At 45.1% G+C, this 27,566-nt stretch overlaps 1 protein-coding gene across 9 annotated transcripts in view; it reads right to left on the bottom strand.

The window, feature by feature from the left end:
* The window catches only part of ZBTB7C (zinc finger and BTB domain containing 7C), a 375,288-nt gene extending 363,355 nt beyond the window's left edge, over positions 1 to 11,933 (bottom strand). For 3 of the 9 annotated variants that reach the window (XR_009534485.1, XR_009534484.1, XR_009534483.1), the window contains exon 1: positions 11,702 to 11,921. The gene's annotated coding sequence lies outside the window, so the exon portion shown is untranslated. Of the gene's footprint in view, positions 1 to 11,701 lie in introns of all 9 variants that reach the window. The other 6 variants (XM_060118296.1, XM_060118294.1, XM_060118295.1 and 3 more) reach the window with 4 other exon arrangements.
* Positions 11,934 to 27,566: the final 15,633 nt, after the last annotated feature.

The following is a 27,566-nucleotide window of genomic DNA, read 5'->3' on the forward strand; positions in this document are numbered from 1 at the left end:
TGTAGAGAACAAACATATGGACATCAAGGGGGGAAAGTGACAGGGCAGGGAGGGGGGTGGAATGTGATAAATTGGGAGATTGGGATTGACATATATACACTAATATGTATTAAATGGATTACTAATAAGAACCTGCTGTATAAAAAAATAAAGTAAAATTCAAAAATAAATAAAAGATTTACTGCAATTAATCCTCCGAGCCTGACCCCCTTAATCAAATGTACTTCCTACACACGCTTTTCTGCTAAGAGGTGACTTCTTGGTGGAGCGTGACACAGGGGCACACTGGTCCCGCCATTCCTTTGCACAAGCTGTTCCTCTCTCCCTGAATACTCTCTAGGAAACTCAGTGTCAATTTAGGTGCAGTGGGGCTCTGAAATCTGAGCTCTGTTAAATGGGAATAATAACGTCTAACTAAAAGCTGCTGTGGGATTGAATGGGCGTATCACACCCAGGCAGTGCCTGCCATGTAGCAGTCGCTAAATTGATGTCAGTGCCCATCCTCCTACCACACTCCCTTTCTGAGGTCTGTTTGAAGTCTCACACCCTGTCGACTCCAGGCATACAACCTCTCTTTTCCTTAAAGTCTTACAGCTCTTACAAGATATACTGCATCATTTAGCTCTTCAGCATTAGGCTTGTGTATATCTTATATACATCACCATTTTCCCAGCCAGGTTTTCGGATCTTGAGGCCAAGACCATGTCTTGGGCTTCTTCTGACGCTCTGTAGAACTTAGCCCAGGCTGGAGACACAGGGGGAGCTCCAATGCACCTTGTGTTCTCGGTGGGATCCCAGCTTCCCTCCCCCACCCCACACACACAAGCAAAAATTCTTTGTGATGGGCAGTTTCTAGGGCCAGTCTGGAACTCTTCAGCTACTCTATTTGGTTGCCTTCAACCCCACTGATAAAGGCCTACACTCAGGCTGTGAGCTGCTTCTGGAAAGCTTTCTGAGCCTCCAAAAGGGCAGGCTGAAAGGACTGGGGCCAGTGTTCCTGAAAGGAGATGCCCCTCAATCCAGGAGGGGAACACGGAGCTGCATACACACAGGGACAGCCCAGGGGACTCCAGTTCACGCAGGTTGAGGGTGCCTCCTTCAACACAGTAGGATTGATTTCTCTCCACTGACTCCAGTCCCCTCTGTCCATGGGGCTGCTCTGCCATCACTGTCCATTTGCTGAGAAGGTATTGGCCTGAGGGAGAGCCTTGCGCTCCAGACTGAAGAGAGCTCTGTCTTCCTGGGATAAAGAGCGGTTTCAAAGCCCCTCAAGCTCAGAAGGAGCACAGCAAGGACACAGAGTCTACCTGGCTGAGCCGCCGCCCCAGACCCAGCCCTATGGAGGACTCTGCAGATGGACAGTGACCAAGAGAGGCAGATGAGAGGGACCAAGGACATGGTGCCATGAGCTGTGGGCAGGAAACCTCACTGCTCACATACAGCCAGTCAGCCCAGAGCCCCTCCCTGACACCCTGCACCCCACCCCCAGTCAAAGGGCCCTAACGCCCCACCCCCTCTGTGGCTTTTATGTCCCTTCATCTAGGCCGCCCCCAGTGCTACTTTAACTGTTCTCTTCCTCCATCAAAGTCACCCCCGCCCCCGACCCCAGGCCAAGAACAGGAGTGCTGTCCTACAAGCCTCCTTCTTCTTTGCTTCCCCACCTGCACCCATTGCCTGGCACAGCACACAGTAGGAACTCAAGAAGCATTGGTTTAAAAAAAAATAAAAAGAAGCATTGGTTTAATAATGTCGACCATAGGATTTGTTTTCCAGGAAGTTCAATGCAAAAAATTGTTTATTCTGCTTTTAATCCTTAAACAATTAAGCAATTTTATTCTTTGAAGCACCTTGTGAACAATAAATCAGCAAGCTTAGAAGGCTATCAGTTTGTATTCAGAAAACTTAAGTTTTGCTTTCATAAAAAAAAAAAAAAATCATTGGGTAGGGCTTCCCTGGTGGCGCAGTGGTTGACAATCTGCCTGCCAATGCAGGGGACACGGGTTCGAGCCCTGGTCTGGGAGGATCCCACATGCCGCGGAGCAACTAGGCCCATGAGCCACTACTGAGCCTGCGCGTCTGGAGCTTGTGCTCCGCAACAAGAGAGGCCGCAACAGTGAGAGGCCCGCGCACCGCGATGAAGAGTAGCCCCCACTCGCCACAACTAGAGAAAGCCCGCACACAGAAAAGAAGACCCAACACAGCCAAAATAAATAAATAAATAGCGTTCCCTTTAAAAAAAAAAAATCATTGGGTAAAAACCAAGAGTATTGGATAAGCAAAAGACTGGAACCAACCAAAATATCCATCTATAAGGGCCTGGTTAAATAAGCCAAGGTATAGCCATACAATGGAATTTACGCAGCCAAAACAAACAAGCAAAAAAGAACAAAGAAGTTCTTTATAGTCAAGACTTACTGTTCAGTGGAAAATGTAAAGTGAAATGTAATGTGTATGGTATGCTTCCATTTGGGTAAAAAAATTTTTAAATACACATGCACATGTATGTATACATACACACACATATACATATTTTCCAGTATGTGCATTCAGTATCTTTAAACTGAAGAGACCAGTAGCAGTGGTTGCCTAGGGATAAGGGAACTAAGAGATGAGGTGAGAGAAAGCCAGTTTACTTTGAATACCCTTTTGTACCTTTTGAATTTTAAACCATGTAAGTATTGACCTATTCGAAAAAATTAAATTAGAAATTCAAAGCAAACAATGCGTGGAAAAGTAATAAAAAATCTAGTTTAGGAAAACATAAAAGAGAAATCCTCATTTAAAAATGATTCAAGGCAGCCTGGTTGAGTCATCTGTTAACTGCGCAGAAAGCAAAAACCCAGGAGGCACCCTTGTGTGGCTGGAAGGACACGTGGCAGCCGCTGGCACTGGCCTGGGCTCCTCCCTGCCTTCCTGGGGGACCTCAGAGAGTGGCGGGGCCTCTCTGACCCTCCGTTTCCTCCTCCGTGAATGGAGTGTTTGGACCAGCTCTTAGAGCACATAGGCCCTTTCCTGTATGGGAACCGGGGATCCCCAGGTAGACACAGCTAGTTACTTAGTGACAACCTAATTTAAAAAGAAGAAACACTCCTTAGAAAGGAGAGAGAGTTTCCTTCCCCCCATAGAAGTCTGTGGCAGGGAGATAAAAACCTCAAATCCTCCTCACCAGAGAGCAATGAAACCAGCGCCTCTGACTTCAGGAGCTTAAAATACATTTGCAGACACACCCTTCCCTCCAAACACACCTGCTGCTTTTTTCCTCTCTCTTCCCACATCCTCTCTGGACAGGCCAAGTGCCCATTTATGACAGAGCTGAAATATTTCCTTTTTTGTTCTAATATTTCCTGCAGGGCCCCTCCCCTCTTTTATGGCTGCCATTCACAGCCATCTGGGATGACCAGGAACAACAGGCAGCTTCAGGATTTAAAGACAATGAAAACATGTCACTTTTTAAAAATAATAGTTAACGGAGGCCCCCTGCATCCCCAAAACATACTTTTAAATAAATGTAACTTAATGGCAGTGACTGGATATTGTTCATTCTTGGAGAGGCTTAGGGAGGCGTGTATGTCTCTCTAAACTGTCCAGGCAGAACTTTCCAATGAGATGCTTTAAAACGTGGTGCCCAGCAGGTTTCTCTGTTGCCCAAATTTTCTCTCCAAGCCCCATCTCCACCCACTTCAAACTTCGGAAGTGGCTAAATGTGTTTTCCATGCCTTTCTCGCAGGAATTAGAGAACGCCAGAGCCGGAATGGCTCTGAGATAATACAATCTCATTTTTGTGGTTGAGGAAACCGAGGCCCATAGTGGAATGGTGCCCAGGAATACACAATTCGCCCTCCACATGCCAGTATAAAAGTCAGGTCTCACAACCCTTCACTTCTTCCCTAAATTGCTTGCTTTTGACACGTTTCCTCCCCTGGCCATGCAGAGTCCCCCAAGTAGTACCAGCCTCTCCCCAGACTGGCCCTCCTGACCTGTGCCCCAGGCTCCCTGCCCTGTCTCCAGACTACAGAGCTCTTGAAATGTGACTGGTGTCACATGTTGAAATGATAATACTTTGGATATATTAGGTTAAACAAAAAACCTTACTAAAATTCATTTTACCCATCTCTTTTTACTTTTTTTAAAATGTGACTACTAGAAAATTTTAAATTACCTGCATGGCTCACATTATACCTTCACTAGGCTGTGCTGCTCCAAGTCATAAGCCGTTTATCCATTCAGCTCCCAGTCGGCAAAACTGACCTGTCCCGTGTTCCAGACTCTGTGTGGCCCTTCTCTATTCTAAAGACCACCCATGCCAGGCATTCCTGAGCAGTGTGCCCCTGACGACAATATCGAGACTGAGCCACTGAAGCCTCAGGATGGCTGTAAGGAGTGTGTCTCCCCTTCTGTAGGAGGTAGGGAAGCAGAGGGGTCCTGTCACCCCTCAAGGGACGTTAATTCTACCTACATGTGAGCACACTGGCTTCCCAACAGTCATCTGTCTTGTAGGATTTTTATCCCTTGAATTACAGTGGTAGCTTGGGGAGGAGGAGGGGGAAGAAAACAAAGTCTTGAAAGTTCTTCAACACGAATCCTTGGTCTTCTCTCTCCTCTCCCTTCAGGTTAGAAACAGAAATCACAAAACACGCGAATCATTGTGGCTTCCATGTGGGGACCCCTCATTTTTGTCAGGAGCTGTGCAGGGTACTTTGTGTGTATTATCTCATCCCATTTTCTCAACCATCCTGTGAAGTTGGTTTTCACTGTTTTCTAGACAAGGAAACTAAAGCTTAGAGAGGTTAAGTAATGTGCCCAAGGTGACCACCAGAAAGTGGCCAAGACATAGGGTTCAGGTCTGATCAGCTCCAGACCCATGCTCCTCACACCCCTGCACGTGTCTCAGTTTCCTCATCTGCAGGATGGGGACAATACCTGCCTGAGGCAGGGTTGGAGACCCCATGGTCCCTGGGGACCCATCCTCCCCTGGGAGTAGGTTCTGTGCTCCTGAGGAGCTTCTGGTTCGAAGGATCTCTGTCTCTAGCCACTCCCTGGTTGGGCTATACCCCACATCCTAGGCTGGCAAACCTGTCCCCGCACTCTTGACCTTGAGGTTCTCTTGACCCTGGGGCTCTCTTGACCTTGAGGTTGCTCCTCCCTGGGTGCCCTCTAGTTCCTGTCTCATGGAATTAAGGGCCACTAGCTCCTTACATCAAGACTCCACCTAAACTTCACCTCCTCCAAAAACCAATCAAAACTATTAAGTCAGAAAGCCGCTTCCCAGGCTGCCCTTTCCTACTCTGCTTCCCAGGGGGTGATGCTCTTCCCCACCACTCCCCAGGGCCCTGCACTCCTTCTCCAGCAAACTCACACTCAAAAGAAGCCTTGACACCAGAGGGCTTAACCAGGGTCTCACCTCCCACAGGAAGTATTCTGTATTTCACTCATTCAGCAAAATATATCCTGAGCATCCACTGCACGCCATGGGCAGAGCAGTGACAGAGACAAGGCCCCTGGGCTTCTGAAGGAACCAGGGTTTTCCCCAAATGGTGATGACCTCAACACGCTAGTCCAGTGATACTGGTTCATATTTCTCAAGATTCTCCTGCTGTTATTTGTAGGTCAAGGAATGATTAGCTAATGAGCACTGGGTTTTGTTTTGTGTTTTGTAACGGTAAATAAAGTATGATACATTACGTGAAGGAATGCAACACATCCATTAAGATATGTTTCTAAAGAGCATGCTGGCATTGGTAAATGTGTCAGAACGCTCATTGAGGGACAGCTTGCAACACCATATACCAGTGGCTCTTAACAAGGGCACGGAGGGAGGTATTTAGTGAGAAGTACCTTTCTAACCACATCCAGTGTTGGGGGTGGGCAGGAGGGAGAGTCGATTTCCTAACTCAAACTGTGGACGGTAAAGCTTACGGAAGTATTCTCAACCAGTGAGGAGACTTGGAAAATACATTTTCTTCTAAATATCAGTGATTCACAGTGGGAATTTCCCAGACTCCCAAGAAAAAGAAACCTTCTGTCTATTAAAAGATGGTATGGTATGGGTTTTAAAAGTTGTAGAAAACAACATTGAATCTTAATACATTTATATGTGAGTAGGCCTCTGTGCGTGTGCACATGCACACACACACACACGCGCGTGTGTTAGTTGATACAGAAAAAAGACTGGAAGGAAATATTCCAAAATCAGGGTGTTGTAAGCAGGTTTTAGTTTTACACCTTTCCATATTTTCCAAATTTTCCATCATGACCCTTATTGCTTTTATAATCAGAAAATAAGCAGCAAACTGAACGCTAATAGTTTTTTAATTTCCTCATGAATCTGTTTTCACAGGCACCATTTCAGTGGGGTTTGGAAAGCAGCAGGGTGTGAAACACAAATGAAATTCCCCATTCCTGCAGGGCTGAGTGTACCCCTTGGCCCTGAAGAGACGCTCTCCCCACATCCACGCTGGCAGCCAGCTGTCCACAGCTGTTCTGAGGAGGCTGCAAATGAATGGAGCTGGTGGAAAAACACAACATTCCTAACTCTCCAAGGATGGCATTATGCTTGGAACTCTTGCTCACCAAAGAAGTAAATAAACAGAAGAGAGAGGGAGAGAGGTGGCAGCCAAGCAAGCTGCAGGAACTTCAGTGCTGGAGGAGCTTCAGCTTCCCGAGGTCCCCAACTCATAACAAAACACCTGAAAGAAGACCCCTCTGCCTAAGCCAACCAGCCTTGCCGAATGAGGGCTAACGCTGCTAGACCATAGCCCTCCTGAGCTGTATCTCTCAAATGCCAGCTTCCCTTCCTGCCACACATCAGAGTTGAGTATGAACAAGCTTTATATCCACCTCTAAGCTAAAGAGATCCCGAGGGCAGCGACCCTGGCTGATTCATCTTCATACACCCCCTAGCACTAATGAGCACAGCACTCACCAACTATTTCCTCAGCCACTGCCACATGCCAGGCATTGTTCTGGGGTTGGGGATACAACAGGGAGCAAAACAGACAAGCCCCCTGCCTTCTTGGAGCTTACATTCTAGTGGGGGAGGCAGACAATAGACAGGAGGAGAATCAAGTTTCTATCCCAGATAGCTTGGGATGCTATGACGAACGTATTACCAGGCTGTTTCAGTTGAGATCCAATGACAAGGTGAAGCCAGCTGTGGGAAGATTTGCAGGAAGGGCCTTGCAGACAGAACAGACAAGGAGAAACACGTGAGCTCCGTGCGTTCCAGGAACAAAAAGGAGCCAGGTGGCTGGAGTACAGGGAGTGGAGGAGGGTCAGAGAGGCAGGCAGGGGCCAGACCCCAGAGAGCCCACAGGAGGGCAGCACAGGAGCGGCCCGCCTGCCTCACTAGAGAGTCCCGCTGTGGCTCTTTGTGCGGCTGGGTTGTGCTGTGACAGCCCTCAGAGCAGGAATGCATCGCTATCAGTCGAATTGATGACAGGATTCCCATCATCCCAGACAGGCAATCAGCTTGACTTGGGGCTCTCAGAATGCCCACGGAACCCCATCTCTTCTCATCCACACTCCGCTTCTAGATCCTTGCCCTGCAAACACCCCCTTCACAGCGCCAAGGAACACAGCTGATGGCAACGGAGGAGCAAGCCTGACTGCGGTCCGCCCATCCACCCACGCCCAGCCCTCGGTGTGCGTTCAGCAAACATCTTCCGTGCCCAGGCCTTGCGGTGGGCGCTGAGCGTGTGACGATGAGCAACACAAGTCCCGCCCCCAAAAGCTGCCCCAGGCTCTCAGGGCGCCACCGTTGGCCAGGAGCTGCCCAGCACCCACCTCTCCAGGTAGGCCTCCTGGTAAAACCTGCTGTGAGCACCTGACATGGTTCTGAAGGGTGGATTAATTCACTCCAAGGGGTTAAACAGAGAGACAAGCTCAGTGCCCCGCCTGCTTCCTGCCCCCCCCACCCCCATTCCTCCCTCCACTGACCCAGGGAGAAAATACGCCCAGTCTCAGGAATGAAGCTGTAGTCGGTGGGATGGCAGGTACGATGTATTTGAAGACAAAGGAGGGTTTTGGTGTTGGCTTGAGGAGTGGGAGGTGAGGGGGACCAACGGAGACCAGTCTGGGGAAGGGGTGGGGAGGAGGGAAAGAGCTCTGGCTGCACGCCTCAGCCCTCCGCAACCAGCACCGAACAGATACCACAGCTCACGGTCAGAGGGAGCCACGTCGGATTTGTGGCTTTCAGAATCTCCTCCTGCATAAAAATCATCGTTGCCATTATTCAGAGAAGCAAATTACCCCCACTTGAGCAGGTTCTTAAGCTCTACCCTGTGAGGTTTCTGGGATGCGCCTCATTCTGTGCAAATGGGGGGGGGGTCAGTGCCTGAGAAAAAGCACCCACACTGGCTCTAGGACATGCTTGTATCCCAGATCCCCCAGAGCAGCTGAAGTTGCCAGAAGCCTCGCAGGGCCCCTCCACACGGGTCAGGGTTCACTCCAGCCCCCGCCATGCAGTGGGTGGCAGGTTTTCTTCCAGTGGGCACAGCCATCCTGGGGAGAAGTCAGCGCCAAGCCTGGTTCCAGACCCTTGAGTCTCTTCCTCCCAGGAGGGGAGGAGGGGTTATAAATAGCCTGGACTCCTTCAGCCCTCCACAGGCACAGATCCCACACCCCCGCCCCAGCCTCAGCCAGCTGGTCCCTCCTCGCCCAAGTTCCCACAGCCTTCTGGAAGAGGGGGGGAAATGGCTCACCCACAGTCGGGGTGGAGAACACAGCCCTTCAGGCCCCCATGGGAGTGAGTGGCCGCCCATGAACTGTAACTGTAACCCTGCCACACCTCTAAACCCCTTTGTAACTGCAGTGCTGGAGAGGGCTGGGGGGTCACAATATTATTAGGGGGACTCTTTCACCCTGGTCGTCCCAGAAACCCCAAGCTGCATGCTCAGAGTATGTTACTGCAGTGAATGGAGTTACAGCAATAACATTCTCCCCTCTCTCTGCCTTGGTTTCCCTATCTGTGAAGAGCTAAACTATGAACTATGAGTTACCTATGAGATTAGCATGCAATGAAAGTGAAAAGGCAGTGTCAAACTATAACATCGTATTGTCATGAAGATACCGGATCTTGGTTTCTTCTCCAGGAGCCCCAAGCGCAGCTATGGGGACATTGATTCTTATCTGCTCATGAGAGAAGAATTATGCTCAGTGACACTGCATTAGCCTTGAATTCTTGATACTGCGTGCCCTTGAAAGCATAAAACTTACAAAATGTTCTCTCTTATAAGTTGTTTCTCACTAATCCAGATTGACACACACCACATCCAGAATTATTTTGATTTAATACGGTTCTGCTGGACCGTACATGACATTTTAGACTGAAGAATAAGCATTGCCCTAGAATATTTAGGTTCGGGAGAAAAAAGTTCTCTTACCAATCATTCTGTTTATCACTCAGATCCTTCCTGCCCATACACACTGGTAAGAAACAAGTGGCTAAAATTTAAGTGGCCAACTCGCAGTTCTTTTTAATTAAGACACTTTGTGTGCTCAATAAAATACAACGTAAAAAACATTTACTGAAAACCCACTCATTGATGTCTAATAGCTGTGTCAAATACCCATAACAACATTTATTCCAACACCCCCAGATAATTGCTCATCTTTCTCATTTAGTATCCACAACAGCACAGCATTTGTGCTCAAGTGTGATTGATCCAGAATTGGGCTCCCTTTCAAAAATATCTGTAAAACCTAATTACCAGGAAAACAGAGTTCTGGCATCCTACGGAAAGTGGGTGCCTCACAGTGAGACAAGCTGCAAACTCATCTTGGCTCATCAAGCCACATTATGTTACCAAAGGAGTTTGAGGAACTTGGGGTGAGGAGGGAGCAGGAAAAGTTGGGATAGTGTCAGACTGGAAATCTGCAGTGACAGTTCTGATTTTTTTAAGCCAAGGGCAGAGGACAGGAAATGAGCTGGCAGGCATGGATGTAGAAAGTACCAGATAATGAGCCCATGATGGGCCTGGGGTGTGGGAGTGGCATTTCTGATCTCAGGCCCTACAAGGCCTTGTTGAGGGAACTCTCTCCACCCCGGTCTGGGAGGCTGATGTCATTTCTAGTCTCCCTGGACCTCTGACCACTGTGCCAGGTCGCTCTCCTTCCTCGGGCCTGAATCTGTCCCTCTGTAAAATGAACCCTCTTTAATATTTCTAGGGTCTCTTTCAGCTCCAAAATTCTGTGACTTCCTTTAAAGCAAAGGACATGCTTTCTGCTCAGGTACTTGCTGGGGCTGGGGGAATAAGGAGTGGGAACAGAACCAGCCAGAATGAAGGACTGAGTGTTTCCAGCTCCCATGCAGTTCTGTACCGACTTGCAACACCTGGGTATCAGACCCACTCTGGGAATAATGATTTCTTTCAGCCCAGGATGGAGCTACCCGGGTGGTTGGTGCTAACCTCCGATGCCCTGGATTTGTCAACCTGGCCAATGAGGAACGGGGCCAAACCACTGGATTTCTCAGAGCCTCTCTCCCAGAGCTGACCAAGGCACATCTTCCTCTTGTGAGGGTCTTCCCTTCCCACCGGCATCGCTCTTTCCGTCCCGGAGGCGCCAGAAACCCCAGCCCTCGCCTGGAGAATGGTCCAGCGAGGCTCCCTGGGCAGGCAGCACAAGCCACAGACTCCTGGCTCCCCTCGGTCCTGGACCCTCCACACCTCGGCTTGGGTACCAGCCCCCGCGGCTGGATTCAAAGGAAACGGGAGTTGTTGCCGCTTCTCTTTTCTTTGGCTCCTCCTGGCCTTCTTCCTAATGAAATCAAAGAAGCAGCCCTAATAACAAAGCAACACAGTGGCCGGAGACGATTCGCTTTCAAAGGAGCAGGAGATGCGCACACCATGAGCGAAGGCGCGCCCGGTTCCCGTGCGCGTCGCTAGGAAGAGATTTTGTGCTGACCCTTGCGGGCGACAGGTACCGGGCCGGCCTTCGCTTAACTTTCCCGAGGCACGGAGGAACCGTTGAGTGCTCCCATTTCCCGCAACTTCCCAAGTGGACAGCAGCATGGGTCTCAGGATCCTGCAAAGACACCACCTCGAGCAGGGACCGCTACGAAGCCCTTGAGGCGCATCGCGAGATGCCGGGTCCCAGACTTTCCAGTCCCTTTCCTAATCTTCAAGATAAGACCTCAGTGCGGGTGCCAAAGTCTCAAGAAACCGCCACTCTCCAAAATGTTCCCGCGCCTTCCCGGCAGCAGTGCGGTAGAAGTTTTGTCAGAAACCACCTGTGGCTGCCGACAGACCCGCCCCGCCCGGGCCCAAAGGCGCCGCCGAGCCCGGGGCCGCACGCGCCCGTAGAAGTTCCCTTCCAGCCCCGCGCGCCACTTCGCTCCGGGCCGCGGTGCCAGCCAGGAGGCGCGGCGCCCGCTCGCTGGCTCGCTCTTCGCTGGCTCTCCCCTCCTCCCTCCCTCCTCCCGCCTCCTCCCGTTGCATGGCTGCCGCACGGAGCCCCTGAATAGCCACCACAGCCCCCCGCCTCCTGCCCGCCGCGCCGGGGGCGCCCCTGCCCCAGCCTGCGCCCCAGGGTGCGCGGACCGCCGGCCTCCTAGCAACAGCCCGGGAGATCGCTCCCCGGCGCCTGCGATGCGGAGGCACCCTCCGGGAGCCCCGCGACCCCCGACCCGCCTCAGCAGCCGAGATGCGGTAGAGACCGCGACCCTCGCAGTCGATGCCCCAGCCCGGCACGCGAAGCCACTCACCTCTGCGCGCCGCCGGACCCGCGCGCCTCCTGCACTTGGCGCCGGGCCGCTGTCCTCGCGTCCGCCTTCGCCACCGCCGCGGTCCGTCCGTCCCTGTGCGCCGGAGCTGCGCGGGCCGCTTGGCTGTCAGAGTCTCGTGGCTGGGCTGCGCCGGCTGTGTGGAGCCGAGCGGCAGTGGCGGGCGCGCGGCAGCTCCTCCCTCCCCTCTCCGCGCCTCCGCCCTCCTCGTGCCCCGCCTCCCGCGCCGCGGCTGTCAGCCCTGCGCCCCGCGCCCGGCGTCCGCGCTGCCCGCGCCAGCGGCTCGGGGTGCGCACTGGGCTAAAGGGCCCGGATGTCTGAGGTCGCCTCTCTCGCGCGCCCGCCCCTCCCCTGCACCCCCTCCCCGCCCTGCCACACATGCACTTGCTGCGTCTCAACCTCCTCCTCGGCTCCAATTAATTTCTATTTTGACAGTAACTGTGGCTGGGGGCGGCGCTGCTGGGGGCGCCCAGGACCCGCGGAGGCGGCGGGCGTCAGTCAGGCCGCGGCGCGGGGGCGGAGTGGGGGGCCGGGCAGAGCCACCCTCGGCTCGGGGCTCCGCGTCTTTTTTCTTTCTTTTTTCTCTTTGCCTCCTCCAGAATTTAAAGGGACAGCCCCGGCCGAGGCGAGGGGCCAGGCGGCCGCCGTTTCTCCGGTCTCCAGACGCCCTCTGCGGCCCGGCCGGACCCGCCGGCACCCGGAGCACAGGCTCCAGACCGCCGGGTATTTTTAGGTCCACACCCGGCCCAGGACACCGGGGCGGCAGAGCTTGGCTCGGTCGCCCCGGCGCACGGCTATTTTTACAGAGTCCGATTGGGGGAGGAAATAAAACAACTCAGCAACTGCTTTTCCAACCGAAAGTAGGGAGCAAGGAGTGGGGGCGAGAAGTTTCCCAAATGCTCTCGGAATTCCAGAGAGCTCAGAAAGACACCTCTCCGACACGAGAAACCACAGGCGCGCAGCACTCCAGGGCTCCCAAATCCCTGGGGGCCTCCCCGCCCTGGAGGCCGCTCGGGCGCCGGGCCCCCAACTGCTCGCCGGCCAGGGTACCCCGCAAGCTGCACAGCGCGCGCCAGGGACCGGCCTCGGGCCACCCGTCACTTGCCTAGACTGCCTGGAAGGCGGCCTTCAGAAGCATCCAATCACCCAGCTACGCAGCCAAAGGGCGGGCACTAGAAGGACTTGACTCCACCCGGTCCCTCCAAGCCCCGCCTCCGCGGATACTGTACCCGCTGGAGAATCTCGGTGGGAAGCGCAGCAAGCGCCGAGAGGTGATGGACAGCGGAAAGGGCCCATCCGAGGGAAGAGGAGGGGGTCTCGGTCCAGGAGCGAAGGCGTGAACTGTCGCTGGCTAGGCGACTCCTGGGCAGACGTTCCGGCCACCAGCAGGCCGGGGCACACTGGCGCTCAACCTTTTTACAACGCCCGCCTTCCGCACTCCCTGCAGACATAGAAACCCTTGCCCGCCGTGGCTTGCCCGACCTCTGCGACTGTCCCCTCCGATGTCAGCGGATCCTCTCCGGGACTCTTTCTTCAAAGGCGGCGAAGTCTTCGGTCCTCAAAGTCTTACAGGGGCTGCGCTTACCTGAGCCGTGCGAGGCTCCCAGGACAGGCGAGAAAGCGAATCTCTCCCTCCTGTTTCCATTCTGAACATCGACTAATGAACGGACAGTGGGACTGCTGCTGTCTGCGTAGTGTCTCTGACTATTGAAGATACTCGATGACATCCTTTACAGGATTCACGAAAATAAATTTGTGGACCTTTTGCTTGGCGCTTCGCACCAGTGTTGCTCACTAGAAATTTTCATCGTTCCATTCGTTCGTGTAATAAATGCACATTGCATGGCACCACTTGGGTGTAATGAAAACAAGGGAAAAGGCTCTGGAATAGGATGTGACAGCGGAAATCTAGGCACAAACATGAAAGGGTGAGCTGAAACGTACGGTTGTGTACATCATGTTTCACTGGACAGAGAGGCCTGGCTTTTCCTAATAAGAAAACAGCATTTATTTGACAGTTTGAACAACCAGCTTACCCAAACTGTTCAAAAGCAGTTTGAAGAAGTCTAGGGAAGTCTGTTGTGGAAACTAAGATTTTCAGATTCAGGATGTCAGACTTCCAAGTAGCTAAAGCAAAATAGCATCCTTGCTTTAAGCAGCCCTGGGAGCCTTTGCCTTCCCAAATTTGGTTGTCTGTCTCCCTGCTAAATTAGGTTGTCTGCCTCACTTCCTTTCATTAAAGGGTCTTCAGCCATTTGGAGGACTACTGACCCAGCTGATGCGGTCAAGCTTCTAAGCCAGAAGCATGGGAGTACCTGGGGGATGTGAGCCCTGCAAGACACCTGCAGATGAAAGGAATGCAGTGCAGGGAGTGAGGGCAGCCATGGCCATGAAAAGAGTGTTTTGTTTAAGAAAAGGGGGATGTGGGTACTGAATTAGAAATGCCTCTAAATAGGAAAGGTTGTCCTCCCTTCTCTGGGTACAGCTGGCTCAGAGCAGGTGTTCCATAGCTGGGGATCACTGAATGGCTTTCCATGTCATGAGCTGTGGAGGAAGGTTCCATGTTCTAGACAGTGAGCCACAGGTCGTCCGAACCTGATCGCCACAGGTCGTCCGAACCTGTTCACCACAGGCAAAAGTTTTATAAATTTAAGAGCAATCAGGATGAGAATGGTCTGCATTAGTGATATTATGGAATATTTTTAAAGAAAGCAGCTATTACACCGTGTTCACGATTTTTATTCAGTTGTCTTTTTTCCAACAAGACTTTGAGCTCCTTACCCATCTTGGTATCCTAGGTGCCTAACACACACTTGGCACCTGTTAGGTGCTCATTAAAGACTGATAAACCAAATGAATGCAAAGTTATTTTAGAATGGTGGCGTAAGCAGGGTAACACATACAGAGAGAAATCCAGTGCACTTTGTAAGACTCACTTGCAATTTACTTGTTTATATGGAAGTGCAACTGTAAACTTTGCCGTAAGTAATAGGATTTATTGGCTCGTGCCAGACTTCCCTCTTTAACAGCCATGGAACCTAGAAAAGCATGTTACTCAACTCCTCAGTGCCTCCATTTCCAAATCTATCAAAAGGAGATAAGAATGGGGACTTTTCTACACCTTAGGGATGCTGGGATGGCCAGATGAGAAAAGATGTGGGCAAGTATTACCTCGTGAACAGCATTCATTAAGGGGCTACTGTGGATCAAGCACTGTGCATTGTAAATTGTCAACATTAGTTATTGGAATAAATTTTTCAGAAATTATCTGAGAATGGGGTTCAAATATTTATCTATGTCCCAAGGGTGGTGAGAGGCTGATTCAAGAGAAAAGAAAAGGGAAGAATTAACATTTACAGAGCTATTTCTAGAATCAGAATCATGGCATGCACTGTTATATGTTCCTCAGGACAGCTGTGTGTGATGCATTTTGTTATGACCATTTATAGATGAGAAGTCTGAAATCAATAGCAATGGTAATGACCAAGGTCCCGAAGCTGGGAAGTGGCAGAGGCACCTTTGGGACCCAGGTTTGTGAGTTCGGGAATCCATCAGCGGCCCATCCTGCAATGCTGCCTCTAGAAGAGAAAAGAGGTCAGAGCCTTTAAGGAAAAGAGGCTAAGGAGAATTTCAAGAAAACAACAGTCTGGGCTTTCCTGGTGGCACAGTGGTTGAAAGTCTGCCTGCCAATGCAGGGGACACGGGTTTGTGCCCCGGTCCGGGAGGATCCCACATGCTGCGGAGCGGCTAGGTCTGTGAGCCATGGCCGCTGAGCCTGCGCATCCGGAGCCTGTGCTCCGCAACGGGAGAGGCCCTCAGGTTGTTTGTTTTTTCTGAGATTGAGTTGTATGAGCTGTTTATATATTTTGGATATTAACCCCTTAGTGGTCATATCATTTGCAAATTTTTCTTCCATTCTGTAGGTTGTCTTTTTCATTTTGTCTTTGTCAATGGTTTCCTCTGCCGTGCAAAAGCTTTTAAGTTTAATTAGGTCCCATTTGTTTGTTTTTGCTTTTATGTCCTTTGCTTCAGGAGACAGATCCAAAAAAATATTGCTGTGATTTCTGCCAAACAGTGTTCTGCCTATGTTTTCTTCTATGAGTTTTATAGTATCCAGACTTAACATTTAGGTCTTTAATCCATTTTGAGTTTATTTTTGTATATGGTATTAGATAATGTTCTAACTTCATTCTTTTACATGTATATGTCGAGTTTTCCAGCACCACTTATTGAAGAGACTGTCTTTTCTCCATTGTATACGCTTGCCTCCTTTATTGTGGATTAATTGACCATAAGTGCATGGGTTTATTTCTGGGCTCTCTATCCTGTTCCATTAATCTATGTGTCTGTTTATGTACACGTAGCATACTGTTTTGATTACTGTAGCTTTGTGGTATAGTCCGAAGCCAGGGCACATGATTCCTCCAGCTCTGTTCTTCTTTCTCAAGACTCTTTTGGCTGTTTGGGGTCTTTTGTGTTCCCATACAAATTTTAAATTATTCGTTCTAATTTTGTGAATAACACCATTGGTATTTTAATAGGGATTTCATTGAATCTTAGATTGCCTTGAGTAGTATGGTGATTTTAACAATATTAATTCTTCCAATCCATAAACTTGATACATCTTTCCATCTGCTTGTGTCATCTTAAATTTCTGTCATCAGTGTCATGGTTTTCCAAGCATAGATCTTTTATCTCCTCAGGTAAGTTTACTCCTAAGTATTTTATTCTTTTTGATGTGAATATCAGTGGGATTGTTTCCTTAATTTCTCTTTCTGATAATTCATTGTTAGTGTATAGATATGCAACAGATTTCTTTCTATTATTTTGTATCCTGCAACTTTACCAAAATCATTGATGAGCTCTAGTAGTTTTTTGGTGGAGTCTTTAGGATTTTCTATGTATGGTATCATGTCATCTGCAAACAGTGACAGTTTTAATTTTTCCTTTCCAATTTGGATTCCTTTTATTTCTTTTCCTTATCTAATTGCTGTGGCTAAGACTTCCAATACTATGTTGAATAAAAATGATGAGAGTGGGCATTGTTGTCTTGTTCTTGATCTTAGAGGAAATAATTTCAGCTTTTCACTGTTGACTATGATGTCAGCTGTGGGCTTATCATATATGGCCCTTATTATGTTGAGGTATGTTCCCTCTATGGCCACTTTCTGGAGAGGTATTATCATAAACGAATGTTGAATTTTGTCAAAGGCTTTTTCTGCACCTGTTGAAATAATCATATGGTTTTCATTCTTCAGTTTGTTAATTTAGTGTATCACATTGTTGATTTGAAGGTATTGGACCATCCTTGCATCCCTGAGTTAAACCCCATTTGATCATGTTGTATGATCCTTTTAATGTATTGTTGGATTTGGTTTCCTAATATATTTTTTTGAGAATTTTTGCATCTATGTTCATCAGTGATATTAGCCTGTAGTTTTCTTTTTTGCATGTGTGTGATATCTTTGTTTGGTTTTGGTATTAGGGTGATGCTGGGCTCATAGAATGAGTTTAGAAGTGTTCCTTCCTCTGCAATATTTTTGAAATAGTTTGAGAAAGATAGGTGTTAACTCTTCTCTAAATGTTTGGTCAAATTCACCTGCAAAGCCATCAGGTCCTGAACTTCAGTTTGTTGGGAGTTTTTAAATTGCAGATTCAATTTCATTACTGGTAATTGATCTGTTCATATTTTCTGCTTCTTTTTGATTCAGTCTTGAGTGATTGTACATTTCTAGAAATTTTTCCATTTCTTCTAGGTTGTCTATTTTATTGACATATGGTTTTTTGTAGCAGTCTCATATGATCTTCTGCAGTCCTGTGATTTTGGTTGTAATTTCTCTTTTTTTCATTTCTAACTTTATTAATTTGGGCCCTCTCTCTTTTTTTTTCTCGATGAGTCTGGCTAAAGATTTATCATTTTGTTTATCTTTTCTCAGAACCAGCTCTTAGTTTCATTGATCATTTCTATTTTTTTTAGTCTCTATTTCATTTATTTCTGTTCTGATCTTTGTGATTTATTTCCTTCTACTAACTTTGGGTTTTGTTGGTTCTGCTTTTTCAACTTTCTTTAGGTGTAAAGTTAGGTTGTTTATTTGAGATTTCTCTTGTTTCCTGAGGTAAGCTTGTATCACTATAAACTTACCTCTTAGGACTGCTTTTGCTGTGTCCCATAGGTTTTGGATTGTTGTATTTTCATTTGTCTCCAGGTATTTTTTTATTTCTTCTTTGACTTCTTCAGTGAATAATTGGTTGTTTAGTAACATATTGTTAGCCTCCATGTGTTTGTGTTTCTTGCAGGTTTTTCCTTAGAGTTGATTTCTAGTCTCACAGTGTTGTAGTTGGAAAAGATGCATGATATGATTTCAAGTTTCATAAATTTATCGAGGCTTGTTTTGTGACCTAGCATGTGATCTATCCTTGAGAATGTTCCATATGCACTTGAAAAGAATATGTATTCTGCTGCTTTTGGATGAAATGTTTTATATGTATCATTAAGTCCATCTGGTATAATGTGTCATTTAAGGCCACTGTTTCCTTATTGTTCTTTCTATCTGGATGACCTGTCCATTGATGTAAGTGAGGTGTTAAAGTCCCCTACTATTATTGTGTTACTGTTGATTTCTCCTTTTATGTCCATTAATATTTGCCTTATGTATTTAGGCAAAGTTGGGTACATGTATAAATTTATGATTTTTATGTCTTCTTCTTGAATTGATCCCTTGATCATTATGTAGTATCCTTCTTTTTCTCTTTTTATAGTCTTATTTTAAATTCTATTTTGTCTGATATAAGTATTGCTACTCCAGCTTTCTTTTGATTTCCATTTATGTGGAATACCTTTTTCCATTGCCTCAGTTTCAGTCTGTGTCTCTAGATCTGAAATGAGTCTCTTGTAGGCAGCATATGTATGGGTTTTGCTTTTGTATCCCTTCAGCCACTCTATGTGTTTTGATTGGGGCATTTAATCTATTTACATTTAAAGTAACTATTGATATGTATGTGCTTATTGACATTTTATAAATTATTTTGGGGTGTTTTTGTAGTTCTTTTTTGTTCCTTTCTTCTTTTTTGCTTTCTTTCCTTTTGATTTGATGACTATCTTTTGTTATGTTTAGATTCCTTTTTCTTTTGTGTGTGTGTATCTATTATAGATTTTTGGTTTGTGGTTACCATGAAGTTTATATATAGCAATCTATATATACATGTGATTGTTTTAAGTTGCTGATCTCTTAATTTCAAATGCATTTTAACAACACTGCATTTTTACTCTTCTCACTTCATGATTACTGTTGTTGACATCATATTTTACATCTACTTGTTTTGTGTATCCCTCAACTGCTCATTGTGGATATAGATGATTTTACTTTTGTCTTTTAACCTTGCTACTAGCTTTGTACATAGTTGATTTACTATCTTTACTGTATATTTGCCTTTATTGATGAGCTTTTTCCTTTCATAGTTTTCATGTTTCTAGTTGTGGCCTTTTCTTTTTTGCTCAGGGAAATTCTTTTAACATTCCTTGTAAAGCTAGCTTGGTGGTGCTGAACTCTTTTAGCTTTTGCTTGTCTGTAGAACTTTTCATCTCATCAACAAATCCGAATTAGAGCTTTGCCAGGTAGAGTATTCTTGGTTGTAGAATTTTCCTCTTAATCACCTTAAATATATTATGCCACTCTCTTCTGGCCTGCAGAGTTTCTGCTGAAAAATCAACTGATAACCTTGTATGTAACTTGTTGCTTTTCCCTTGCTGCTTTTAATATTCTCTCTTTATCTCTAATTTTTACCATTTTAATGACAATGTGTTTGTTAGTGTAGTCCTCTTTGGGTTGCTCTAATATTTCTTGAGAATAAATGTGGGAAATGAAATTTCTGGGTCAAAATATATACACATTTGTAAGATTAGATAGCTCTTGTCAAATTGCCTGACAAAATAACGTACCAATGTGCATTCCTGCTGGCAGTACCTAAGAGTGTCTAAGAGTTCACTATATATAGAGTAAACAGATGGAAAAATATCAGCCTCATTAATAATTTCAAAATGTAGATTAAAACAGGAAGTTTGGTAAGGATAGATTATCTACCTTTTAATCTATCTATCAATCTTCCTATCTTTGCCAAACTTCTTGTTTTAATGTACATTTTGAAATTATTAATGAGGCTGATATTTCTCCATACTTTTTTTGGCCATAAATATTTTTCTTTTGTTAATTGCTTATTTGTACCCTTGGCCCATTTCCTAATGGGTTGTTCTTTTTTTTTTTTTTCTTACTTTTGTAAGAGCTCTTCACATAGTGAGGTTATTAATCCCTTGACTGTCACATATATTGCAAATATTTTTACCACTTTGCCATTACCTTTTAAATTTTGTTTGTATTGATATCTTTAATATTCTAGATTACAAAGGAGTATATCATCTCTATACATTTCTAATAATATGTAAGTATATTAGGTTAAAAAAATTAAATTTACCATAACATCCACAAAACACAAGAATTTTACTCTTCTCCTTTAACAATTTGTTGATGACTTTCCAAACTTTTGCCATGCATTTCTGTTAAGATTTGTTTTGATGTATAGACGTTTTAAACGTTGCTTAGTTGTTTATTTCCTGAAGCTTGATTGAGATGTTATCCACTCTATGACTGGTGTCGTATTAGAAACACCTTTCTGACTCCAAAGTGTGTATATATATATATTCACCCATATTTTCTCCCAATGTGTTTATGATTTCATTTTTTTCACATATATATCTTTAATTAATCTGGAACTTACTTTGCTGTTTTTCCACATGGATAGATATGATGAGTACTTAAGAAAAAAAAAAGTACATCCCAGAGTAAAGGGAAATGTACAAAGTTAAGAATTTGCAAAATTAGCTGAAGAAATAGAAGCCTAGTGTGGCTGTGGCATAGCAGATCAATATGGGAAAAATAGAAGATACCACTGGAAGAGTAGGTGAGTGAAGATCAGGGAGGAATTTGAAGTTAGAGGCAAGGAGGAGGTCTGAAAGGCGTGGGGCAGGAAGTATCCAACCAGAGCCATTCCCTAGGGCAATGTGAGGGCAGATGGGGGTAGGTGCATGGAGCCAGGGAGATGGTGAGAAGGCTATTGCAGTGGCTCAGGTGCATGTAACTAGGTTCTAAATTAGGACAGAGGCAGTGGGGATAGGGAAGAGGTGATGATTGTTAGATACCTAGAAGAGTCAACAGGACTTGATGAGTGATTGAATATGGAAGGAAGAAGGGAGTCTGCTGTGACTCCATAACTCTCAAGCCTGGGTGGTTGTCACGAGGACAAGGATTGCTCATCGTATCATTGGAGCTGTTCTGTTCTACACAGCTCTTCTCTCTCTGTTTTCTCAGGTGGTAGGATGAAGAATTTTCCTTTCTTCATTTTACAGACGGGAAAACCAAGGTTTGGCAAGGCATGACTTGCCCCAGAGAGACAGGAGAACCGGGTCCCTGTGGCACAATTTGGGTAGAAATGTAGGCAGCAGGGATCTGGAACTCTGTTATTTCTTGCTGAGCATGGTGAACTCACCTCACCTGTATGCACGGGGTGGGAGCAGTGGGGCAGGTGATGAGGGGATGTGCACCTGTGTGTCTATGTGCTCCACGGGCACGTGGGTGAGGAGGGTAACACATGCTCCAGCTGTGTTTCTCTCTCAGGAGCTGGTGATGGGCACCAGTGCTCCCTGGATGGCTTCTTCTTCCCAAATAAACAATCATATGACACAACGTCTGAAAGCCCAGAAGATTTCCCATCTCCATTGGCCCAGAACTCTGACTGCTGCAAACCTGGAGCCAGTAGGGCTATCTCCAGCCCTCTGCTTCCCTCCACCCTCAGTCTCCAGCTCCAGGATTCATGAAACGCCATGAGCTCACTGTGCCTGGCCTGCTTGGCACCAGCTACATGAAGAGGCTGGACATGATTCTGCCAAAGAAAACCCAGTGGCTGGGCCAGAAACCTGGACTTTCTCCAACAGGCTGGTTCAGCCACACTATACCTCAAGGCTCCATCCCTCCCAGGGGTCTGCTACTCCCATCAGGGCCCTGATCTGAGGGACCCTGAATAGGATCCACCCTTACCAAAAAGGAAGTCATGTTTCCCAGGGACTATTACCTTCTCTCCAAGTTGCAAATAACAGTGCATGGAGTGAAAGGAGACCTGGCAGTTTCTAACCTGCAGAAATCTATCCCTTGAAGTCCAGTTGATTTGTCATCTGCTCTGTGACTGCTTACACAAATTCCACCCAAAAGCACTAACCACCTGCTTCTCTGTGCTCCCATAGCAAGTGTGTGCAGTGTTATTTATAGCCCTTGCTGCCTGGAAGCAAATAGGTTCTGTCTTTTGTGCCAGGTCTGATTGATGCGTAGTGATTACCTGGTTGCTGTGTCAAGAAGGATGCTGAGGCCGTATGCAAACACAACAGGAAACTTGCCATCATTCTTTAGGAAAGGCAACAGTAGTGGGTGGTGGCCAGGTACCATGCAACTGTGTCTGCCAACCCAGACTGCCACACTGCACTGCCCTCCGTCACCACAATGGTCCCCAATCACCATCTGAGCAGTTTGGGGACAGGACTGCATTTGCTCACCTTTGCATCTCCAGTGCCTTGCACAGTTCCTGGCACTTAGTAGGCGCTCAAGAAATATTTTGCTGAGTGAATAGTTGGTTAAAAGTTTCCATAATCCTTCCCACAGAGTGGAGCAGATGGACCCACCCTAGCTATAAACAAGTGGGAATTAGGCAAACTCGCCACCCCCTCTGGCCCACAGGGAGGCCACTCCTTCTCTGGACACTCGAGTCTCTCCTGTAATCTTACAGGAATCTTGATGTCATCGTGCCTAACAAGGCCTTGTTATAGCTTTATTCGTTTGTCAGCAACTTGTCTCCACATGGGTAGCTTGAAGTTACTTTAACCCACAGCATGCCTAGTAGGTTGGCTTTTGTACGCATTTAGTAATTCCTGATTGAATGAATTAATGTGTCTTCTTCTGACTCTCTACCTGCCACTTACTCTTTTGTTTGTAGAAAAGTGCACCTCCCACTGTTTGGTTTAATACCCGGTAGTAAATGAATCGCCATGTTACATAATTGTACTTCCTTTCCTCTTATCAAGCAGTGACCATCTTAATTGAGTTTATAAATATTTACTGAATCATAGAATTTTAAGTTGGAATGCACCATACAGTTGAAAGCTTATTTTAAAACTGAGGAACCTGAGACCCTAATTACTGACAGAGTTGCTATCTCCTTTCACCACACTGCCTTTTTCATTCATTCACTCAATAATTTTTTAGAGTGAACATTTAACAAAAGCCATTTATTATAGGTAGTTTTTGGAAGAACACAGAGCAAACTGTACTTCTTAATGTTTTTTTTTTTTTTTTTTTTTTGCGGTATGCAGGCCTCTCACTGTTGTGGCCTCTCCCATTGCGGAGCACAGGCTCTGGACGCACAGGCCCAGCAGCCATGGCTCACGGGCCCAGCTGCTCCACGGCACGTGGGATCCTCCCGGACCGGGGCACGAACCCGTGTCCCCTGCATCGGCAGGCGGACCCTCAACCACTGTGCCACCAGGGAAGCCCCTTCTTAATGTTTTGATATCTCATTTGTGTTTCTGTGAGCTTTTAGACAAAACCAACTTTATTTCTTTTTTTGTACATAAATGTTTATAGCATCATTATTCATAATAGCAAAAAACTAGAAACAACCCAAATATCCATCAACAGATGAATGAATAAACAGATGTTTGTATATCCATGCAATGAAATACTACTCTGCAATTAAAAGGAACATACTACTGAAACATGCAACAAAAGTGATGAATCTCAAAAACATTCTGCTGAGTGAAAGAGGCAGGAAACAAAGGGGTGCATACTGTATAATTCCCTTTATATACAATTCTAGAAAAAGCAAACTATAGTGAAAGGAAGCAGATCAGTGATTACCTACAGTTTGGGGTACTAGAGAGCAATAATTAATATAATGCTATAGTAACTAAACAGTATGTTATAGGTAACACTACAGAGAAACCGATGAGTCAAATAGAGAGCCAAGAAACAGTTCTACACATGCATTAACTTGCTTTATAACTGAGGCATTACTACTATTCAATGGTGAAAAGATAATGCTAGGCCAAGTGGATATCCATATGTAAAAATTAACCTTGACCCCTACCTACCTCACATTATACACAAAATACCTCACATCATACACAAACATTAATTCTACAGAAAAATACAGAAGATTTTTTCATTACAGAGAGATAAATTTTTCTTAAATAGGGTACCAAAAAACACTAACCAAAAGAAGGATAGATTGATAAATTAGATTTCATTAAAGCTAAGAATATCTTTTAATCAAAAGACAAGATAAAAATAGAGTGAAAGAGCCAGCCAGATTGGGAGTAGATATGTGTATATTCTGACTAATATCTAGAACATATAAAGGACTCCTATTATCGGTATGAGAAAGATTGACAAGCCAATTTTTTTAATAATGAACATTATTTTAAAATAATGAACAAGAATAGACATACAGAAAGCTACTCTCAACATCATTATGCATGAGATACATCTACCCTTTGCCCCTCCCAATCATAAGGACTAAAATTAAAAGTACTGATAATACTAAGTGTTAGCGAGAATGCAAAGCAACTTGAACTCTCACACATTGCTGGCAGAAGTGTAAATTTCATGCTACCACTTTGGGATATACTTGAGCTATGCCAGTGTACATCCATGTAAAAATCTGTCAAGGTGTACACTTGGAATTTGTGCATTTTACCATCTGTATGTTACATCTCAATAAACAAGAAAAACCTCATAAAAATGAGAGGACATGAGACAATAGGAGAAATTTGAACACAAAATGTATATTTGCCCATATGAAGGAATTAGTATTAATTTCATAGGTGCAAGAACAGTAGTCCTGTAGACAAAACCAACTTTATTTATTTATTTATTTTAGTTTTAGTTTTCCTCTTTAATCGTACCATGCATGCACCTAACAAAGTAGCCTTAAGGTATATAAAGAAAATTTGATAGGGCTACAATATAAAATCCACAAATCCACCATTATAATGGGAGATTTCACCACATTTTCTTAAATTGCTGACAAGTCAAGCAGATAAAAATTCACTAAATATATTGAAGATATAAACAATAAAATTGAACGAACAGAAGCTTGACTGTACATAATTCTCCTTTCTACAATAGAGAGTACAAAATCTTCTTCAAAACTGTCTTAGTTATCCACTGCTGCACAAACTCAACAGTGTAAAACAAAAATAAGCAGTTTTTAAATTTCAAACAATAACTATCATATAGGCAAGATTCTTTGATCACAATGCAATTAGGTTAGAAGATAATAACAAAAATGTACACTAAATACTGCTATTTGGAAATGATTAACACACTTCCAAATAACTCATAGGTCAAAGAAGAAATCTCAATGGAAACTTAAAAATACTCAGAATTGAATGATAATGAAAACATATGAAATGCAGTGAAAATCGTTCTTCAAGGATACGTTTTTCTTTTTCTTTTTTTTTTTTTTGGCCACGCTGTGGCTTACGGGTTGTTAGTTCTCTGACCAGAGATCAAACCCGGGCGCTTGGCAGTGGAAGCGCCAAGTCCTAATAACTGGACCGCCAGGGAATTCCCAAGGATAATTTATAGCCTTACATATTTATATTTAAAAAGAGAAAAAGCCAAAAATTAAAAAACTACATTTCCAATTTTTTTCCCACTGTAACAGCTCCTTTACTTAGCAGTGATAATTCATTTGTATATTTTTTGCCTCTGAGTCCTTGTGGGATTTTTTGTTTTTTATTCAAACAGAAAGTCACAAAAATTATAATCATCCTCATCAGTTCACCCAGTCCCATGTAATTAATTTTTTTGTCATCTTGATCTTTTGTTAGCACTTTTATGAATTCATCAGTTTTCCATTAGAGTTCTGAAAATGCTTATTCATTCAGTTCAGCAGTATAGTCAGTTACCAGAAACCTGTACTTGTCAGTCTTTTCCATGAATTCCTTGAAGGTGAAACCCTTTTACAAGAACATTTTTGCAAAAGCATCAGAGTACACCCAGAACTGTCTGTAAAGGACAAAAGACTTAAAAATGACCACGGTTAAAGATTTGATGAAAGTTCATAATAATGCAATTGGCAAGGAAATTTAGTTATTTCTGGGATATACATTTTAAAGTAATAACTAGAATTATGACATAACATTATACCAGAACATATAAGATTTTTAGAAATTTCATGTAATGTCTGAAACATTTATGTTAACATATTTCCATACAAATAACCCAAAGAAAGTTTAGTATTAGTTGTTTTTGTTTGCTTGTTTGTTTGTTTATACTGTAGGTTCTTATTAGTCATCAGTTTTATACACATCAGTGTATACATGTCAATCCCAATCGCCCAATTCAGCACACCACCATCCCCACCCCACCGCGGTTTTCCCCCCTTAGTGTCCATACGTTTGGTCTCAACTTCTGCCCTGCAAACCGGTTCATCGGTACCATTTTTCTAGGTTCCACATATATGCGTTAATATAGGATATTTGTTTTTCTCTTTCTGACTTCCTTCACTCTGTATCACAGTCTCTAGATCCATCCACATCTCTACAAATGACCCAATTTTGTTCCTTTTTATGGCTGAATAATATTCCATTGTATATATGTACCACATCTTCTTTATCCATTCATCTGTCGATGGACACTTAGGTTGCTTCCATGACCTGGCTATTGTAAATAGTGCTGCAATGAACATTGGGGTGCATGTGTCTTTTAGTATTGTGGTTTTCTCTGGGTATATGCCCAGTAGTGGGATTGCTGGATCATATGGTAATTCTATTTTTAGTTTTTTAAGGAACCTCCATACTGTTCTCCATAGTGGCTGTATCAGTTTACATTCCCAACAACAATGCAAGAGGGTTCCCTTTTCTCCACACCCTCTCCAGCATTTGTTGTTTGTAGATTTTCTGATGAAGCTTATTCTAACTGGTGTGAGGTGATACCTCATTATAGTTTTGATTTGCATTTCTCTAATAATTAGTGGTGTTGAGCAGCTTTTCATGTGCTTCTTGGCCATCTGTATGTCTTCTTTGGAGAAATGTCTGTTTAGGTCTTCTGCCTATTTTTGGATTGGGTTGTTTGCTTTTTTAATATCAAGCTGCATTAGCTGTTTATATATTTTGGAGATTAACCCTTTGTCTGTTGATTCATTTGCAAATATTTTCTCCCATTCTGAGGGTTGTCTTTTCATCTTGTTTATGGTTTCCTTTGCTGTGCAGAAGCTTTTAAGTTTCATTAGGTCTCATTTGTTTACTTTTGTTTTTATTTCCATTACTCTAGGAGGTGGATCAAAAAAGATCTTGCTGTGATTTATGTCAAAGAGTGTCCTTCCAGGCTTCCCTGGTGGTGCAGTCGTTGGGACTCCGTCTGCTGATGCAGGGGACACGGGTTTGTGCCCCGGTCTGGGAAGATCCCACATGCCGCGGAGCGGCTGGGCCCGTGAGCCATGGCTGCTGAGCCTGCGCATCCGGAGCCTGTGCTCCACAACAGGAGAGGCCACAACAGTGAGAGGCCCGCGTACCACAGAAAACAACAACAACAACAACAAAAAAGAGTGTCCTTCCTATGTTTTCCTCTAAGAGTTTTATAGTGTCTGGTCTTAAATTTAGGTCTCTAATCCATTTTGAGTTTATTTTTGTGTATGGTGTTAGGGAGTGCTCTAATTTCATTCTTTTACACATAGCTGTGCAGTTTTCCCAGCACCACTTATTGAAGAGGCTGCCTTTTCTCCAGTGTATATCCTTGCCTCCTTT

Source organism: Mesoplodon densirostris, chromosome 15 (assembly GCF_025265405.1).
Source record: "Mesoplodon densirostris isolate mMesDen1 chromosome 15, mMesDen1 primary haplotype, whole genome shotgun sequence".
In the NCBI taxonomy this organism is placed as follows: Eukaryota; Metazoa; Chordata; class Mammalia; order Artiodactyla; family Ziphiidae; genus Mesoplodon; species Mesoplodon densirostris.